This window comes from Nycticebus coucang, chromosome 7, assembly GCF_027406575.1.
Source record: "Nycticebus coucang isolate mNycCou1 chromosome 7, mNycCou1.pri, whole genome shotgun sequence".
Taxonomy (NCBI): Eukaryota; Metazoa; Chordata; class Mammalia; order Primates; family Lorisidae; genus Nycticebus; species Nycticebus coucang.
The window spans coordinates 104882362-104902752 of NC_069786.1; the positions used below are offsets into that span (position 1 = coordinate 104882362).

At 44.5% G+C, this 20391-nt stretch overlaps 1 long non-coding RNA gene across 1 annotated transcript in view; it reads right to left on the bottom strand.

Annotated features, from left to right (window-relative positions):
- LOC128590821 (uncharacterized) overlaps positions 1–20391 on the bottom strand; it is a 37518-nt gene that overhangs the window by 11902 nt on the left and 5225 nt on the right. Inside the window, exons 2-4 of the long non-coding RNA XR_008381341.1 lie at positions 16035–16186; positions 13582–13788; positions 9740–9832 (exon numbers count right to left, since the gene is read on the bottom strand). This is a non-coding gene — a long non-coding RNA (uncharacterized LOC128590821). The remainder of the gene's footprint in view (positions 1–9739; positions 9833–13581; positions 13789–16034; positions 16187–20391) is intronic.

Consider the following 20391-nt stretch of genomic DNA (forward strand, 5'->3'; position numbering starts at 1 on the left):
AAGCCGCAGTGGCCAATGCTTGGGGCATCAACTCCAAGCCTGTTGATGCCAAAACATTGACAATCAAGCCTCAAATGATTGTCAGTGTTTTTCCATTAATATTGAAAGGCAGGGGCAAAGCAGCTTGGGATTTAGGAAATGTCTCTCTTTTCCATTTTACAACACTCATTTTTCTTTAAAGAGTCTTTCCCCCTTAACTTCCTTTATTACCACCAATGGCAACAACCATCTCCTTTACCCTACCAAGAAAATAAAAGCTTTCTTTTCTGACTCAGCCCTGGGAAGGCAAGCAGAGGAGGCATTTCAATCAACTATAAAGTCACCTCTGATCCCCAGTACAATTCTGCCTCATGTGCTAGGCACAAAGCCATACAGGGAAACAAGGTCTATGAAATCGGGAAGCCCAGGCTATGTCCAGGCTGGACTCTTAGGTCCTTCTCCCTGACCAACTCGGCAGGAAGAGTAGAAGCTGATGAGAAGACACATGTGCAAGACCAGGTCCAAGGAAGATGTAGAGCCGTCTGTATGCACAGCGGGTTTTCTTGGCTATGGTATAAAATAGACACTGTGTCTCTTAAAGGCAAGGCCATTGGAAGAAGATAATATACTCCAAGGCAAAAGGAAATCTAGGTTTTTCCTTAAGAAGTGACTTCTGTCAGCACTGTGCCACAGAACTTTCTGCAATGATGGAAATGTTCTATTACATATCTGTGTTTTCCAATATGATAGCCACTAGCCACATGTGGCCATTGAACACCTGACTTGTGGGTCCATGACTGAGGAGCTACATTTTAAATTTTATTTTGAGGTGTGGTGTGGAGGCTCATGCCTGTAAGCTCAGCACTTTGGGAGGCCGAGGTGGGTGGATTGCTTGAGCTTAGGAGTTTGAGACCAGACTGAGCAAGAGTGAGACCCCATCTCTACTAAAAACAGAAAAAACTAGCTGAGCTTCATGGTAGGTGTCTGAGTCAGGAGGCTGAGTCAGGAGGATCTCTCAACCCCAGGAGTGTGAGGTTTCTGTGAGCTGGGCTGACACCACAGCACTCTACCCAAGGTGACTCAGTGAGACTGTCTTTAAAAAATAAACAAAAATAAAAAAATTAAATAAATTTTTATTTTGAAAGAATTTAGATTAGAATAGCCACATGTGTTTAGTGGACAGGGCAAGATTAGATGAAAAGATAGATCCCATTGTTCGTTCCCCCCTCTTTTTTTTAAGCAAGCCTCAAGTATATTTCCAAATACTTCCTCCAGCCATTCCTTCAGCATGATCAACAAGAAGGAAGGAAGAAAGGAAACACTGGATTGAGCTTCCTGTAGGTGTGGGAAAAGTGCTTTCACATATCAACTTCATTTATGTTTGGGTGAAACCTCACAACTCTGCTGTAAATAATATCATTCCCATTTTATAGCTGAGGCTTCCGAAGGTGATAAATTGTGGTAAATGGCCTAAAGACAAAGATGAGGAAGTGATGGAAGTGAAATCAGTCTTTGGATCTAGTCCTGTCTTTCCATTATAAATAAATGGTTTTATTTGTCAAGGCTGTCCCAATACACAGAGAGGGAAAACAAAGCCTTGATTACAGAATGAAGGCCCGGCATAAGTGGTAGGCACTGAAGTTCGTGGCCTTTGGGCTGTAAGTTTCTCTCAGATTCAAGAGTGTGTTGAGAGTATTCAGGGAAGGCCCATCCAACAAGCTTTCACTTCTTGCTGTCAAAGGTGTGGGAGGCAGGTCTGAAAGGACCAGTTCAAAGACTCTATTGTTGCTACCAAAGGATGTTTGAGATCTGCGAGGAGGAGGAGGCCTCTATTACTAAACATCAACGTCCAGAGCTAGGAATTTGTTCCAAAGTGAAACATCCTCAGAGTTGGGAAAAGCGCCCTTCATTTGAAATCACTGGAGACCTCAAGTCTGTGAGCAGATAGGAGAATTACCAAAACTTGGGTAAGTCTGGCACCCCTGGCTTGGGTACTAACCAGCAGGGTGATGAGAAGAAAACTTTTGCTCTGCTGGCAGCCCTCCCCCAGGCAGTTTCCTAGAAGGTGATGCTGATTGTAATTAGAGCCTCCTCTCTGAGGGGGTGTGGGGAGTTCTCAAATCTCAGTCCTGCAAATGCAGCTGGTGGCTGGGACACTGCCGCCTGGCATGCTCTCCAGAGACAGTCTCAGCTGCTCTTGCTGTCTAGAATCATCACTCAGTTTAGTTTCCCAGAGTAGGGGCTGGGGGAGGGGGAGGATGGCGGCTGGCGACCACAGCCTGGAAGGAGCCGATGGCCATCACGCAGGCGGCTTTTCACAGCGTGTGTCTGTTCCTGCTGGGGCAGCAGACTTCAGTTCCTCCCCGGTCCCTTGCTGGCTGTTCACTTTCTACACCAATGGGCTCTGAGGTGACAAGTTCAATTCCCAGCTCTGTCAAACCTGCATTTTCTTCTCTGACCTACTTTTCCCACTCTGCAGGGTTGGAACAATGCCTCGCTCTGTTCCCTGTTTAGACCCATCTTTCGCCTGCGCTGGTGCAGAAGCCCCGGTCTTTGCCAGGCATTTTGCCTTGAATCCCTGACAAGTGTTGATGGGAAAAGAAAAAAAGAGAAGGGGGGAAAAAATCCTCACTATAAAACAGTCTAGCCCTCCCACAGATGCCCAGACTCTGGAGGCAGTAAAAGCTTCTCAGAGGAAAAGAAATCAAAAGGTTGTGCTTCGCTATTCAGCCCCTCTCCATCTCCCCAGCCCTCCAGGCATGGTGAGAAGCCTCCCAGGAAACGCGAAGGACACCCCTGACCTCATGAGCGTGAAAGAAGCTATTGCCACATTTCTGGGCTCTAACTGAGGCACCGTCCCAGACCACACTCATCCACTCCCCCAAGGCTCTCCTCTGGTGTAAGCTATCTTTTGAAAGGGACAAGGGTGGGCCTTGTGTACCTTCGACCATCTATGGGTCTGGTACCGCCAAAGGGTTCTCATCCTCATGGCCACAGGAATTATGAAGAGGGTAGGGTGACCAAATTGCTAGTGAATTGGCACACATGATTTTTTGTGATCTGTAAAGAAAACATAAACTCTCCAAATAACTGGACGATAATCTGACATGGGAAGAGGTAAGAGGCACAGGAGAACAGTGACATAATAGCCGACCTTCATAGCAGAGTGTTGTGTGCTGCTGTTGTTCGGTGTCTGTCCAGAGCCTGCACCTGTTACCCTCAGCTTTGACGCCAGCCTGGACTGTCTCTTCCCCCAACACTGTCCACTCTCCCCCATTCTCCATCTTACACTGTAAGGACAGTAACCCCCTCCTCCCACTCCAGCAAATCCCAGAAAAGACCACACTGGCCTCACTTCTCCACTTGAGCCTGAAACAACAGGCTTCTTGGAACATCTTCCCTACCTCGGTTTTTTGATGCGTTTCCTCTCCTAAGAGCATCTGGGGAACATTTTTCAAATAACTCCTGTGTAGAGCTACCTTGCTGGGCTCAGCTCTTTCTAATCCCTCCTAGTGTGGGGTGTACATGAGGTTGGCCTGTGTAGGGGAGAGGGGGAGAGGGGGAAAAATTCTGCTGGAGGGTGAAGATTTTTCTCTCAGATAGAAAAGAAAAAGCACCACAAGGGACACGTGTTTGATTGTACCCTCCTTCCCACGTGGCCTGTTGGTCCATAAGGACATGGAGTTTAGAGCTGTAGTGTCTCTCTCAAAACCATAAAGGAAGTCACCTCTGACATATTAAGGGTAAAGAATGAAAATAAAATTCTCAGGAACTTGATGTCGTTGAGCTGCTATACCAACTTTGGAAATGCTGGTTTCCAGGTTTGCTTTTAGATTTAAAACATTTAAATGCTTAATCTACCATTAGGTGTTTCTGTTACTTGCAGCCAAAAGCGCCTAACTGGCACAGTGACATATAATGCTTAAAGCTTATATGTGATTTTCAACCAGTGTGCCATAGCACTCTGGTGTACTGTGCACAAAATTTTTAGAGATTGTTAATTAAAGTATTTTTGAAAGAAGTTCAAAGCACCGTAGGTATATTCTTTTTTTTTTTAACTCTGCCTTTTCATCAACATAATTTAAGTGTGCCACAGAAGTTTAACTCTAGGTTCAAATGTACCATGAGATAAAAAAGGTTGACAAACACTGCTCTAGAAGGAGTGCAGAATGACTTCTTGGCATTGGTTACCACCTAGCCCTACTCACCTGCCTTTCTCATCTCCTACTCTGCTCCCAGGTGCTCCAGAAGGACCAACCTGCCCATCATCCTGCCCTATTTCCTCGCCTTTGCAACCACTGTTTCTGCTAGAAAATTCCTCCTTGATATTCACATGGCTGCTTTCTTCTGGCTTCTGAATTTAAAAGTCACCTTGTCAGGGAGAAGTCCCCTGACCACGCAACCTTGAATAACTCAGTAACCCTGTTCTGTACACTGTTTACTTCCTTCATTAAACTCATCACTCTATATGAATAGCCTAATTGTTTAATCTCTCCTCACATGTGACAGTTTGTTTTACCCAGATCACTGCATGGCTTACAGCAAGTGCCTGGACATTGGTGGCCCCAGAATCACGTGCAGTGTTTGCGGAGTTAACAATGGATCCTTCTCCCTCTGCTTCTTCTCTTCCTCCTCCTACTTCATTTTCTGCTTTCCCTCCTTCCTCTCTTCCTTCTGCTGCTCCTCCTCCTCCTCAGAATCTGACCGATGCCCTCCATGCGTCTGTTGATGGTATACACAAGCTATTTTCCATTTCACTAGAATCACCACTTGCATGCAACATTGAAACCACAGTTTCAGTATCAATCATCAGTGATACTTGGTTATTCGGTATCATTTTAAATTGGGATGCTTCCATGGAATGACTCTGTGAGGCTATTTCTAAGCTTCATATTAGCTGGTTTCACCGTATCATTATGGTGGTTTTCGGTGTTTTAGACATTTTAATCTATGCTTAATTATGCTCATTCCCAAAGGCTCCTTAAGAGCAAATGACACAATTTTTTACAAATCAAACAAATAATATACACAAGGCCTGCTTGGACTTAATAGGAGCTTGATTGAACAGCTGAAGAGAATGGCTGCCGTGAGAAAGCCTGAGAAACAGAGAGTCATCATCACCTTGCCCTCCAGCACTCCCAGATGGTCAGGAAAAATCCTCTAAGTCTGGGGAGTTAGGGGGCTTTGCCAGGCTGCTGCCTTAGCCTGTCCTCCTAGCTGACTGTTTTCTGTGATCAGTTTACCAGGCAGAAAGATGCCTGTGGTTCATCTTCCTTCCAAAGGAGGCAATGTGGAGTCCATTGAGGAGCTTTGGGAAGAGGACAAAGAGGTTCTTCTGACACTCTGTGGTAATGATAAGGCAGAGTGTAAGATTGGGGCATCAGATCCCCCTCCAGGGCAAGCAGAGCGCTTCCAACTTGGGAGTGGAGATCTGTGATTTTGCTTGTGCAGAGCCAAGTGGCCTTTCCTCTGTTACACTGTGTGCCTTTTCCTGGTGGTGAGCAGTGTGCAAGAGACCATTGGTGAAAGCTCCTCCCTTTTTTTTTTTTTTTTTTTGTAGAGACAGAGTCTCACTTTACCACCTTTGGTAGAGTGCCATGATGTCACAGGACTCACAGCAACCTCTACCTCTTGGGCTTCCGCGATTCTCCTGCCTCAGCCTCCCGAGCAGCTGGGACTACGGGCGCCCGCCACAACGCCTGGCTATTTTTTGGTTGCAGTTCAGCCGGGGCTGGGTTTGAACCCGCCACCCTCGGTATATGGGGCCGGCGCCCTACTCACTGAGCCTAGCCGGAAGGTTGGGATGAGGTTCAAACTGGGTTAGACAGAATCTCACTGGGGTTTTAATAAGGACAGAAATTGGAGATGAGTCAAAACACTTGCACTTCCCTGAAGAGCCTGTCCACTACTTCCTGTTACTGAAATCCTCAGGTTCCGTTTCTCTCTGATACATGGTTTTCAGCTTTTGCATCTATTAAATGACTACTATGTATTCTTCAATTAATTCCTTTTTTCCCCTCGTGAATTGCCAGATTAAAATCTGTAACTTACAACAAAAGGACCCTAAATTATAGATATTTTAAATGATGAAGCCTGGAGCCTCACACCTGCTCCCACTGCTGAGGCCTCAGAATATGTTTCTGTTACATGTCCACACATCCACAACTAGCTCTGGTATCAGTGTAGATAATACCCAAATAATTGCCCCTCCCCTACCCCCAAATCTGGGTCACTTCTCTCTCTGGGCTGCCATGTAATTTTCAAGTAGACCACACAAATGGCAGTTGCAGAGGCTAAGGGAAAAGGAGTATTTCAAAGAATTTTATCTGTCTTAAAAACCATGAATGAAATAAAGGAAACTGTGTTCATAGCACCTGACTTACATGATGACTGTGGGTCAGCCATAAATATGTAGATAGAAAAAAAATAATTGGCATAAGTTCCTTGAAATTTTTGCCTACAGCCTCCTCAAGGAGGCCTTGGGGAGATTCAGATAGCATTTGAAGAGCCAGGGTTTAGTAATGAGAACTGACATACTACTGTGTAGTACAAAAGACATTTCCCTCCTGGAACCATGAAAAGTACTTTAATCAGTCAAAAATTTGTTACTGTAAAAAAAGGGGGGATAGGGGATAAAATAATCCCTTCATTCATTGTTTCTCCACCATCGCTATGCCCAGTTCCTACTAAATGCACAAGCCCCTTTGGCACAATCTAAGCCTACCTAATTAATGCCATTCACTCATTGCTATGCCAGAAAACCCAGCTGATTCACAGGAAACCCTGAGCTGAAGGTTGCCTGGGTTTCAAGTTGCTTATGCACACAATTCACACTCCATGTGTTAGGAGTTCCCTCCATTCTGCAAGTCACTCAGTGAGTCTAAAAAGTGGGAAATTGGCTTTGAATTGTGTCCAGCTCCTCCCTGACCAGTCAACCCCAGGGTGCCAATGGAATATTTGATTAGTTATAAACTCTAAACAATCATCACAAAGAAAGAGAAAAGGTTAAAACCAGGAGTGAGGTGCCCAGAGTGAGCAGCCTAAGGATTGGAAAAGGTAAGCTGAGACTCCTCCCACAGAAGTTACAGATAAAATAAGGCATGTTTCATGCTGAAGGCAGAAAATTAAAAATTGAGCAGGTTTCATTCTGAGAGATCTATTGTAAAAGGAGGTCTCCTCTGTACACACCCCCTCTGTCATCCTCCCTGATGTCCAGTCTTACCTCCCAGCATGCTCTTTGTCCCTTTGGTTTTAACTGAAGCAAATGTCCTTTTGCCAGTAATTTTGGTTATCAGTTTAATTAGCAGATAATATTTTCAAGGCAGTAATTGGAGAAAACCTTAATAAAGTATCAGATTCTGAAGACTTTGTGTATATAGGTAGACCCCTTTGCACAAATGGTCAATACAGCCATTAACACATTTTTAGAATCTAAACTCTTAAATATGATTGACGTCTGCCCCTTTTTGAGGGCTTCCTACATTAGCTTACTGGTATACATGCAGTATAAAAATCTGGCCCCCTTATTCTCACTTAGGACATCTCTGAAAATCCACTCTAGGTCCAGAGTGCCCTGTAAGAAATAGCAGAAAAATGCTATGGCCATGTTGCAGTACAACATCTCCCTTTGCTCAATCCTGCTTTCTTTACTCTCACACCAATGTTCTCCAAGCTCTGAGAACACTCTCTAATAAACTTACTGCATAAACATTTTTTTCTTAAAGCTGAAAAGATTAAAGCGGTCTTAAAACTCTAATTTCTACCCAGTCACTGTAGAAATCCCTTCTGTGACATCCCTAATAAAGTGGCCTTCCCTTGAACCTTCCCAGTGTTTGGAGTTCCCACAGTCTTGTGTAGGAGTAAGAGGAGGGAAAACGTTGGGGAGGGAAAACCTCTGACACCAGGGATCTCTGACACCATGAAATTCTATAAGGGGATGAACTAGTAGCCAGGAAGAGAGAACAGTTTGTTGACAAAAGGATAGTTCCATAAATGTGAGTATCTCAACACTAACAGAGAAAGTCCATCAAATGGTATCCTGGTGCTATGATCTGAATGTTTGTGTATCTCGAAAATTATTATATTGAAACCTAATCCCCAATGTAACAGCATTAAGAGGCTATGGGATTTGTGCCCTTATAGAAGAGACCTGGGGGAGCTTGCTTGCCCCTTCCTCTACGTGAGGACACAGCAAAAAGCTGCCATCTATGCAGCAGAGAAGGAGCCCTTAACTGACACTGAATCTGCTGGTGCCTTGCTCTTGGACTTCCCAGCCTCCAAGACTGTGAGCAATCAATTTCTGTTGTTAATAAATGACATAGACTGAAGTATTTTTATAGCAAGTCAAATGGACTAAGACACTTAGCATTCTTCCCTTATGAGATCCAGCTAATGAGGGGAAATAGTGGGTTATCCTGCCAAGAGTGTACAGAAATAACACAGGGAATTTATGATAAAAGGCCAAGGAAATGGGCAAGAAAAAAAGATCCAAGAATACAAGGACACTACAGAGAGAACCACTAAACAAGCATCATGCTCCTGGCTTATCTCCCCTGCACACTGAGCTCCCACAGGCTTCCAACAGAGCCCGGCGCACAGTGAAATTGACATGGAGAGAGTTTGGCTTGTCAGGTATCTAGGATAGCAGAAAAACATTATAAGAGTGGCTCTAAAATATGAAGTCAGCCAATTTCTGATAGTAAATCTGGATGTTAATTCTTGCAGTTACTGTCTATAGACATGGTCATCAAATTTTTTATGGTGACCTTAACTACTCTGGGCAATACTAAGATGGAGAATAAGGGAGCTGATGATGAGTTGGCATGGGCCTTTTTGTGCTGGGAGAAGGAGTTTTAATTGAGATTAGAGTATGGACTACAAGAGAAAACTCTCCCAAAGGGGGACGGGCAATATGCATGAGTGTGTGACGTATCCAGAATAAGAGTGAGATGTTGTGGAATGGTAGAAGCCACAAACCTTCGAAAAAAAATTTCAAACATTTATCTGACTAAACTATTATGTTTGTGACTTAATTTGCCTCCAGACTCCCAGTTTGCAACACTAGCTTTAAAAGGTGAAGGTATTCTCAGATAATCTCAAGAAATCTTTTTCTGCTCACACTCAGGGTGAATTGGGGTCTCACAGTTAGGTTTCTGTTTCATTCCTTGTCAAAGAACAGCCCCCACACGCCCCTCTCTGGTGTTTGTTGCTCCCGTTCCTATCACCATTTCTAGACCAGAAGAGTATGCTAATGCAACTGTCAAATGGAAAGGATGGAATAGACCAAAGTGGAAGAAAATTGTGGGATAACATCAGCAGAAAACCAAGGGCAGGATGAATACAACTCCTCCAAGATTTTTCAGATGTAATATCCCAGCTATTTATATGGAATCAGACTTCAGCATCTAAAGATAGCTTCCCATTCTTAAGGAAAAGAAAAGCATTTCTTTTAGTGATTTAAAAGATAGGTATTTAGTGAATACCTGGACTGCGCCAACCAAATCCTGGGTACCTTCCCCGGAGGAGCCCAGAGAGAAGTGGGTAGAGATAGAATTAAAATCTACATTTTTCCCTACAGTCCTTGAAGACTCTCATTCAGGCCACTGCTCAGCTTTTTTATTATTTAACAAGTTACTATGTCTATGAAAGCAGGCATAAAGAAGCCAAAGGAATAATCCATGCATTAAATGTTTGAAATTAAGAGTAGTACACACTAAAACCTTAAAAACTTTAACTGTGAAAATGTGGATGAGAAACTTACTTCTGTTTCCAAAGCTCCTACGCAAGGCTTTGACAGGTGCCATACACTGTTCTGTTCTCCAAGGCCATGACCAAAAGTACATCCAAGCAATATCTAGAGATGGAAGTGGGAAGACAACAAATGCAAAGTCAAAACTAAACGGATGAGACTCCAAAGGCAAATATAGCAGCAACAAAAATAAACAAATGAGACTCAATAAAAGTAAAAAGCTTCTGCACAGCAAATAATCAACAGAGTGAATAGACAACCTACAAAATGAGAGATAATATTTGCAAACTGTACATCTGACAAAGAACTGATACCCAGAATCTACAGAGAACTGAAATCAGTAAGAAAGAAATAAGCAACCTCCCCCACAAAAAAAAAAAAAGAAGAAAGAAAGAAACCATCGAAAAGTGGGCAAATTGGGCAAATGATATGAACAGAAGTTTTCTGAAAGAAGCTAGGAAAATGACCACAAACATGAAGAAAATGCTCAATCATCAGGGAAATGCAAATTAAAGTTCCAATGAGATATCACTTTATCCTTGTCAGAGTGGCCATTAACAAAATGTCAAAAAACAATATATGCTGGTGTGGATGCAGAGAGAAAGGAATGCTTATACAGTATTGGTAGGACTGCAAATTTGTAAAAATTTTATGGAAAACAGTATGGAGATTCCTCAAAGAAATAAATTTACATTTACCATTTGATTCACCAATCCCCACTGCTGTGTATCCACCCAAAAGAAAGAAAGTCATTTATTCAAAAAGATATCTGCACTCAAATGTTTATCACACTGCAATTCACAAGTGCAAAGATGTGGAATCCACCTAAGTGCCCACCAATTCATGAGTGGATAAAGAAAATGTGATTTTATATATACATACACACACCATGGAGTACTACTCAGCCATAAAAAGGACTGTAATATAAAAAAAAAAGAAAAGAAAAAGGACTGTGGTAATGTCATTTGCAGCAATGTGGAGTGAACTGGAGACTTAACGCAAGTGAAGTATCTCAGGAATGGAAAATCAAACACCATGTGTTCTCACGAATAAGTGGCAGCTAATACTTGTGTACAAGGGGAACAAAGCTACATAAAGGACATGAGAAACCAAGACCAGAGAGAGGGTAGGTGTGAGATAAAAACTTCCCTACTGGGTACAATGAACACTATTGTGGTGATGGGCATACCTTTCGCCCTGACTTAAGCATTGTAGAAGATAGTCCTGTAAAAAAAAAAAAAATACTTATGCCCTCATAATTAATCTTTTCTACCAAACCAAACAAAAAACCAAATGGAGCCATTTAGAGTGGGAACACCCAAACTTCACATTGGAAAAAAATGGAAGATTTTCTTTTTAAGCAGAAAGAGCTCCTTCTGTGTTCCCTCCAACCCACTTACTTTACAGATAAAATAGCTTAAAGTAGGAGTGGTTACATGATGAGACTGTAGCTTAGTTCAGGCTACTATAACAGATGGCCATGGCTAGGGTGGCTTAAAAAATAAACGTTTGTTTCTCCTAGTCCTGAAAGCTGGGAAGTCCCAGATCAGGTGTCCAATGTGGAAATTCTTTCTGGTTTGCAGACAGCTGTTTTCTCTTTGTGTTCTCACACAGCAGAGAGAGGAAGCAAGCTCTCTCCTCTTTCCTCATAGAAGGGGCACTAAACCAATTCACGAGGGCCCCAACCTCATGACGTAGTTACCTCCCAAATGGCCCACTCCTAATACCATCACTTTGGGGGTTAGGATTTCAACACATGCCATTTGGGGAGACCCAACATATGGTCTTGTAACAGAGCAGTTTTATTTGCTAATTATTACTTTGAAGGTTGAGGATGCGGGGTTATGTCGCAGCCACCATTTCATTCTTCAACTCCAATTTATTACATAAAGTTGTCTCATTCCTGAGATTATTTTACCTCAGCTTTTCCTCTATTTAAAAACATTCCTTAGGGCAGCGCCTGTGGCTCAAAGGGGTAGGGCACTGGCCCTATATGCCAGAGGTGGCGGGTTCAAACCCAGACCCGGCCAAAAACCACAAAAAAAAAAAAAAAAAAAAAAAAATTCCTTAACTCCTAAAACTCTGGATTCACGGATTTCATAAGAATGTGTTAAACACCTAATGTGTACCAATTTCTATTTTAGGTACGGGAGATTCAGTACAAAAAGGTCCGTGAGGAACAAGGCAGAGTTTATGTTTCAAAGGGAAGATGCTGGAGTATTCGTTGGCCAAGAATCACAAATGTATTATTCTTCTCTTGTTGAAGTTAATTTGCTCATGTAACTTAAATCATCTTACTCCTTTACATAAACGTTTTTACATGGAAAAAAAACTGAGACTTTCTCAGGAACTAGGTTCAATGACTTATGGTTTCTGACATGTATCAGTATTACTGTCATCATGGTCTTAAAAATGACAATGCTCATCCAGGTCACAGAGTTTGCACCCACTCCATGACCTCTGCCTACAATAGACTCTAGCAACATCTGGAATGGATTGCTGAGAGGTACCAGGAGGCTGTTGGAGACAAACCAATAAAGAGGCAAATAAAAAGAACCGAAGAGAAAGAATACAGAGAAAGAAAGAGGAGGGAGAAAGCTAGGACTAATATTATAAAAAGAAAAAAGAAAGAAAGAAAGAATATAGAGCTTGGGAATGAAATAGAGAGGCAGAGAGAGTGTGCTGGGACTAAGCGGGGGCCAGGGAAGCACCTCGGCACATTATTTAAGGCAGTAAAAAAACATCCATCCTCAAAGTTGTACAAGTGCCTGGACACCTTGCTTTCTCTACCCTAGTCCCAGCCCTGGCACCCAAGGCCCCTCAGTGACCACATCAGTGTCATCAGTACCAACACTGGCCTGTAATATGTGGAGATAGAGGCAGAAGATTCTAGTTCTCTCTCTTATGCGTCCCACCCCTTCCTAAGCACCCTGACCTCTCCTCCTCTTCAGCCAGGGTTGTTGAGTTGTTGCACCCTGAGGGATTGCTACTCATTACAGTAACTTCCATATCTCTAACTTCTGCATGAGCAATTGCAAGGCAGACACCATGTCTAATCGTCCAGCAGGTCAGGGCAAGTAATAAGCACATAGAAGGTTCTAATTATTTAATAAATGACTGAATAATTGATTGTTTAGTTGTGATGACACTGCTCGGCAGCAGAACCAGAAACGGGTAATGCACTTGAGCTTATCAGTTGACCCTGAGCCATACAGTCATGCCTGCAGCCTCTGAGATACCAGAGATGCCCCATCCTCTTCCTCTAAGCAACTGTATCATCACACAAAACAGGTGTTGTGGAAAGAGCTGTAATATCAAGTTGGTGTTAGAAGCCCCAGTGAACAACAGCAGAAAAATCAGAATATAAAGAAACTCTCTCTGTAGAGAGGAGAATGGGAAGAGAGTCAAGAGAACCAAGAAGATTTCACTTCCTATTATCCTTACTTCAGTAAAGGTATTAGTATGCCAGGGAAGGCCCGGATTGCTACATACCTTCAGCACTGGGGATGGGGGAGGATTACTGTGTGCGCAGCTGAAATTTAAAACAATCAAATTTCCATAGCAAATTCCCAATTTCCAATTCAGTTGGAATATTGTTAGTTGAGATTCTAATCCCAACTCTATCCACCAAGGAATTACAATCATTGGATCACTTTACATTTTGTAAATAATCCTCTAAGCACAAGGAAGGGGTTTAAGCACCATATGACACATACCCGGGGTGTGTGATGACTGCTCTGCTCCTTCAAGCCAGATTGGCCCACCTGTGTGGCAGACACTCTATGGCCTATGTGGGTGAGTAGTGGACAATTGCTGGTGGTCAGGGAAACCACACACAAACACCACTTACTTACATCTAGACTACTGGATCTGCAACCCTTTGTAGGCCATCCTCTTTAGTCTCTTGTCCGGACAGGTCTCCCTGGGGCTAGTCCTCAGTTTGGCTCTACTCAGCTTTCCAAGGCCTGTGTTGCCTCCCGTGGGTAGCACAGCACTTGCCCTATGAGATGTGCCACATGGCTGGTATCATGACTGAGTCAGTCCCGGTGGCCTGGTCAATGCTGCAACTCAGATATGGGGAGGTCATTTACAAACTAGCAAACAGAAAGACTTACCTGAGTGTCAGTTGGCCTAGAACAAGATTGTCATGTGGCTGGCAAATGAGGCTGGGCAGAATCCCCATCACTGCTGTCATTTACTGATACCCTCGGGGTCTGAGGGACCTCAAGAGAATACACAGTTTCTACTGCACTGACAGGGTTCAAACACACATCCAGATCTGGGTGCATCTGAGGGAGTGGAAGGAAGAAGGGAGGACACCACGAGTCGGTTTGCAGAGAGGAAGGCAGGGCCTCGAGAAAGACCAAGCCATGAGGGAAAGAGCCTGGAGTGAGAACCAGAAGCGGGAACAGGCCCTGACAATCTGCAGAAAGTCACGGATTTGAGTCCACCTGCGGCAGGCATTTCAATGCTCCCATCTCAGCTGCCTCTCAAGTGCATGCACCAGTGAGGAAAGGATAGAAAGTGTGCCCTGGAAGGGCTTCCTTAATATACCCTAGGATGGTCGAGGGCCTGAGCAACCATCTGTGGGATCCCCTCTGCTTAACTGAACAGAACACAGAGGAAGAATGGCTCACCTTCTCATTTTGCCAAAGCCTGCCAAATTGTCAAGGCCTGTGCAAATTGAGAAGGAGCCATGGGGCTGGGCAGAAGCCCACCTAGAACATCAAGGCTCAGCCCAGAGGTCTGGGCGGCAGGGAAGACACCCACCTGCTTTGGTGAAAGGGTGCAGAGGAGGAAGAGAAAGCTTGTCAGGGTTTACAGAGTTGGTAGAGGCATGAATATCACGTATAATGAATGGGACCTCCTTATTCTTTCTCGCCTGCTGGTAAAGCTTTAATATCATGTAATATTATTATGTGATATTACCACCCTACATGATACTATTATGTAGGGATCATGTAATCACACCAGGGTCTCTAATATTCTAGCTCCTTCTTAAGGGTGTCTTGAGATATTGGATCTACCAGGACCAGTCCTGCTACCCTGTGTCTGTCCTAGTGATCAGACATCACTGACCTGGGTACCATCAAACCTTGAGCTTCCACTGTTACAGAGAAGGGCTCTCTCCCCCAACAAAGAAATAGAAAGCAGTTCATAACCACCATGGCCACTCTGGCCCCTCCACTGCATCATGAAGGCCGCCTCTGCTACTCAAAGCCTTCCTTTGTCCTAGCCAAGGAAACAGGAAGCCTTTATTCTGGCACACACATCCAATCTGGGTTTTGTCATCTGATGTGGTCAAATGGGGTCTTCTTGAACTCTGGCCACCTCCAGCCCAAGAGGATGACAAGTGACCCTTGCCATAAGTATCTCATCATGTTTTGAATCCTCCCAGACATGCCTCCAGTTTCCTCCCTCACCTTCAAGCTTATAATCTGGTCCTTTCTGTGAGGAAGTTGGGCAAGACTCAACACTTGGGGCAGAGAGCCATGAATCATGGCTGAGACACTCTGGGAACACTAAGGCCCACCACTTCACTTTCAGCACTAACCAGCTGAGTGGAATTCAACTCTGACCCCAGCGGATTTCTTCCTTCATGACTGGTGCCCTCAGGAATGTGTCTGTGGGAAGCAAGAGAAGTTTCACATGCAGGAGAATGGAGTCGTGGGTGTTTCCCTTTCCATGCAAGAAAGCCCCAAAGGCTGGTGGACTGCAACAGAGAAGCAGGCAGAGACACAAGTCTGAGCCCCACTGCTGAGTCATTTAAATCTGTTTTAGATCTGGTGTTCTCAGGATACCGAAAGGAACAAGACTCCCGGTGGAGACATTATGTAGCTATAGCCTAGAAGTATTTTTTTAATGGATGAAAATTTAGAAAAATTTGAATGTTTTATGCTAGGGAGGTAGGTGGCTGAGTGAAATGGTTGGGGAGAGGAAATATTCCATTCAAGAGATTCTAAAGGATGCTTAGCTGATCTAAATATTTGTCACGCTGAATGGTTACTTCCACCCTCACCTGCCTGAGATCAATACATTCAAGTCAAAAACATTTGTCTGTGTCCAGCAGAGTGTGGAAAAAGGACTTCTTAAAATCAAACCAACAGCTGGGAAGAGGAGAGAGGGGGAAGAGGTGGACAGGAAGCCAGGACACGGGAATTCTTTTCCACTATATGAGGGACCTGGAAGAAGTCATTTCATCCCTGCAAAGTTAGCTTGTAAATTCTGTGATCCATGGTAAGCTGTGTGAATAACAGTTCAAGACCCAGGACAGCTTAAGCATGTTTTAAGAAAGGTAGAAACTTACCTGTTTGCTTTAGCCTTGAATTTCTCAGGCTGCAGATACACTACTGTGCACAGTGGGCAAGGACAAGGGTGAGCATATTGTTTTCCTCACATTTTAAGGAGTTCCCTTAAGATGCCTGTGTCAAGGTCTTATCATTCTGAGCCATTTGAGTTCTATAAAAGAAAGAGAGAGGGTACTCTTATTTGCCTTGTTTTTATCAGATACCTATTTGTTGGGAGCTTCTGGTGCTAAAATAGCCCTGGTGTTCGCTGCCTTCTGAGGCCGAGTTCAATAACAGCAGTGGCACCTGTGTTGGGCCCTACCTACATATGTAGATTTAATTATGAGCTGGCTCCATGTGTTTGTGGGGGATCAGGGAGGATTGGGGCTTCCATGGCTCCCCTTGGCCACAGATGCATCAACACGGCTCTGCAAAGTGGTGCATAGAGGTCAGTTCCTCCACACCCCAGTCACCCCAGTTGTGCAACCAAGGACACACTGGATCTTTTCCCATAGACTAACAGAAAGGCACTTCTGGGCCTGTGGACCTCATCTGGGGAGGGGAATGTAGCAATCAAAAGTGATCACTTCTGTTGCCATCCTTAATGCAGTAGACTGATTGCAAGGATGCCACATCCTTGCAATGTGACTTTGTACTTCCTTCTGTCCAAAAATGGAGTCTATCCCCCGCCACCCTTAAATCTGAGCCCGCCTCATGACTCACTTTGACCAACAGAATGGCAGGTAAGTGATGATACGCCAGTTCTAAGCTCTCAGCCTTAACAGGCGTTGAGCACTTGTGCTCTTTCTCTCAGACCCCATGATAACCATGTGAGTAGTCTTGTCCTGCTAGATGATAGAGACACATGGCCCAGTGCTCCTGTCACCAGAGCTGATCACCAAACAGCTACCTGACACATGCATGAAGTTTCCCTAGGCCACGCAGCCCCTCAGCTAATCTGCCAGCTGACCACAGATACATGAATGGGCCAAACCAAGGTCAGCCAAGCTGATATAGACTTGTGAACAATAACAAATGCTCATTGTTTTACATTACTAAGTTTTGGGGTGACTTTGTATGCAGCAATACCCACCCAATACATGAATTCTTGGCAGGTTGTATAATATGACCCTTCAGGCATCCATATACTCACGTGTGCCACAGATGCAGCCTGGACTCATATACATAACATGCACTGCTGCAGACTCTGTGGACACAAGGTCTCTGCTCTCTTAGAGCTTACGTTCCAATGGTGAAGACAAACCACAAATAAATAATATGGTGGGACTGAAAGAAGTGTAGAGAATCCTCAAAGAACTCAAATTAGGCCTTGCATCTGATTCTGTAGTCCCATTACTAGGCATTCGCCCAGAAGAAAAAAAAAATCCTTTTATCATAAAGACGTTTGCACTAGACTGTTTATTGCAGCTCAATCTACAGTCACCAAAATGTGGAAACAGCCTAAATGCCCACCAATTCAGGAATGGATTAACAAGCTGTGGTATATGTATACCATGGAATACTATTCAGCCATTAAAAAAGTTTAATGGCTGAATAGTATTCCATGGTATTCCATTAATAGTATTCCATGGTATTCCATTAATACATCTTTTGTATTAACCTGGATTGAGTTGGAACACATTCTTCTTAGAAAAGTAACACAAGAATGGAGAAGCAAGAATCCAACATACTCAATTCTAATATGAAGCCAGTAGATGATCTAATATATACCCAAATAAGAGAAAAACTCAAATCAATTCAAGGTGGGGGGTGGGGGAACAAGGGACCTAGGAGAGGGGAAGGGGGAGGGGTTGAGGGGTCACGGTGTATAGCACACCTCTTGGGGACAGGACACAACTATAAGAGGGACTTTACCTAACAAATGCTATCAGTGTAACCTAATTCATTATACCCTCAGTGATCCTGAAACAACAAAAATAATAATAAAATAAATAAAATTTAAAAACAATAAATACATAAGTACATAAATAATAACAATAGTGACTACCAGAAAGCAGCATACAGACCACTAGAAGGGTATACAATAAAAAGTAACTGAACAACTACTTTAGTGTTGTTGGCCAGAGACACCTCACAAAAGAAACAGACTGAGTCTGAAAGTCGCAAAAGAAACAGACTGAGATTTGAATGTCGCTATAGAGAGGGCCATGTGAGAATTAGGGGAAGAGCACTCCAAGCAAAAGAAATAGCAAGTGCAAAGGCCCTGGGGCTGGACTGTGCTGAGTGTGAGGAATAAAAAGGCAACTCTACGTCTACAGTACAGTGGGAAGGGGATTGAGCAATGCGCAGGGCAGGCAGGTCTTTTAAGGCAAGGTAAAGAATTTGGGCTTTATGCTGAATGCACTCAGCAAGCTCGCATCACCTGTAAACTAGGCAATAACACAGTCTGTTAATGTCCACATGGCTTCCTCTGGCTGGGGTGTAGAGCGGTCATTAGGGGCACAGGTGGAGGAACCGCGTCAGTTAGGAAGCTCTGTGCATGGTTTGGGTATGGTGGTTTGGTCTTGCACAGTCTCATGTTGAAATTTGGACCCCGATGTTGGAGGTGAGGACTGGCCTGGCAGAAAATGCTGGAGTTGAGGGGCAGATCCTTTACCCATGGCTTGGTGCCATTCTAGAGAGAGAGTCACTCTCAGTGCCCACAAGAACTGGTTGTTGAAGCAGTTCCTCTGCTCTTTCTCCCTCCCTCCCTCACCAGCTGATCTGCACAGACTCCCCCTCCCTTTCCACCATGAGTGAAAGCCGCCAGACGCCTCACCAGCAGCAGGTGATGGTGCCATGCTCCTGTACAGCCTGCACAACTGTCAACATCATCTCCCTCTCTTATCAATCGCCCGGCCCTGGGTATTCCTTTACAGCAACACAAATGGACTGAGACACTCCAGGAACAATCCAAACCAGGCTGGGGTGACAGGTAGCAATGGAGGTTAAGACAAGTATGTTTTGGAGGAAGAAGTGAAAGGACTTGGGATGAACTGGATGTGGAGGTTAAAGGAGAGAAAGGCTTCGGGGTCCCTCCTAGATCTTTGCTCAGGACCTGGATGGACGGAAATGGGAGAGATGCGGGAGGAGCAGTTGTGGATACTGTACATTCCAGGCTGTGATGCCCTTTATGACAGGTGGAGGCCAACTGTGAGGCCTGGCCCTGGGAGTTGGCACTGTGCTGAGGGAGATATGAGCCCTGCGCTGGATGATGTCACCAGGTGATCAGCCATCAGACTGGCAGGAGCCCAAGACAGAGACCCGGACACCCCAACGCTTAGGTGTTGGCAGCTGAGAAAGAGCCGGCAAGGAGATGTGGTAGAAACAGCCAGTAAAGGGGAGGCTGAGGCGGCGTCCCTAAAACCAGGAGAGCAGACCCGGCAAGAAGGCGGCTGCGGTCACTTGTGCTAGATGCTGCTGACTGATGTGCAGATGAGGACCTTCCTGCAACTGTTGAATTTGGCAAACATTCAAATGCCTTTTGCCCTCCTTAGGGCAATAATGAATCACAGAACATGAAATGGATTATAAAGTGATTTTCTGGACTCTCTGTCCTGGAGGTTTTTCCTCTGGATAGCTGGAATTGCTTAATACCAGCCCTCCGTCTCTTCTTAATCCTTGTCCTGTGGCTCAGTTATTCCTCAAACTCCATCACTCTCCACAGGCTCAGAGACACAATCACACGGCCACTCCGTTGGTATCTAAATCTTCTGGGAACTATAAGCTCCGTGAGGGCGAGGATGGTGTCTGCCTTGTTCATGCTGTGTCCCAGCTCCCAGGACAGTCCCTGGCCACAAATACTTCCTTAGCAACACGAGTACCTGAAGGAATGTTATTCTCATATGACCTCTGACCAGCAGTGCTGGACATGGCTTCTCCTGTGACCTGGTTGCCACTATCTTATTCCCCTGTGGACAGATGTGAGGCATTTTTGTAACCTTCTCAAAACTGAAGTTTTCTGGGGTTGGGGTTGTGTCTTGCCCTTCAGTCTTTCCAGGGTCCGTGCTATGGCTGAGGCTGGGCACCCTGCACCACTGCTGGCTGCTTGGATGCAGACGGCTCCCCTCGTGGCAGGTAAGACGCCCCCTGGGAGCCGTGCCCTCCCTGTGGTTGGGACAAATCATACTCTTCAGTACATTTGAGGGTCTCTTCTCCCGGGATCTCACCTTTAACGCTTTTCTGAGTATGGAATTTTCTAGCTGCTTTGTATTCAATTCACATATCTGCAAGTTCCGTAGGGCGGATGATGGGATGTGCCTGTGTCACCTTGACCTGAGATATTGTCTCTCCAGAGCTCAAGGTTAGAACATCTGGCACTGATCTGGAAATGTGCATGTGACTTTTTAACCCCTAAAAGGGCATTGCTTTTAGCCT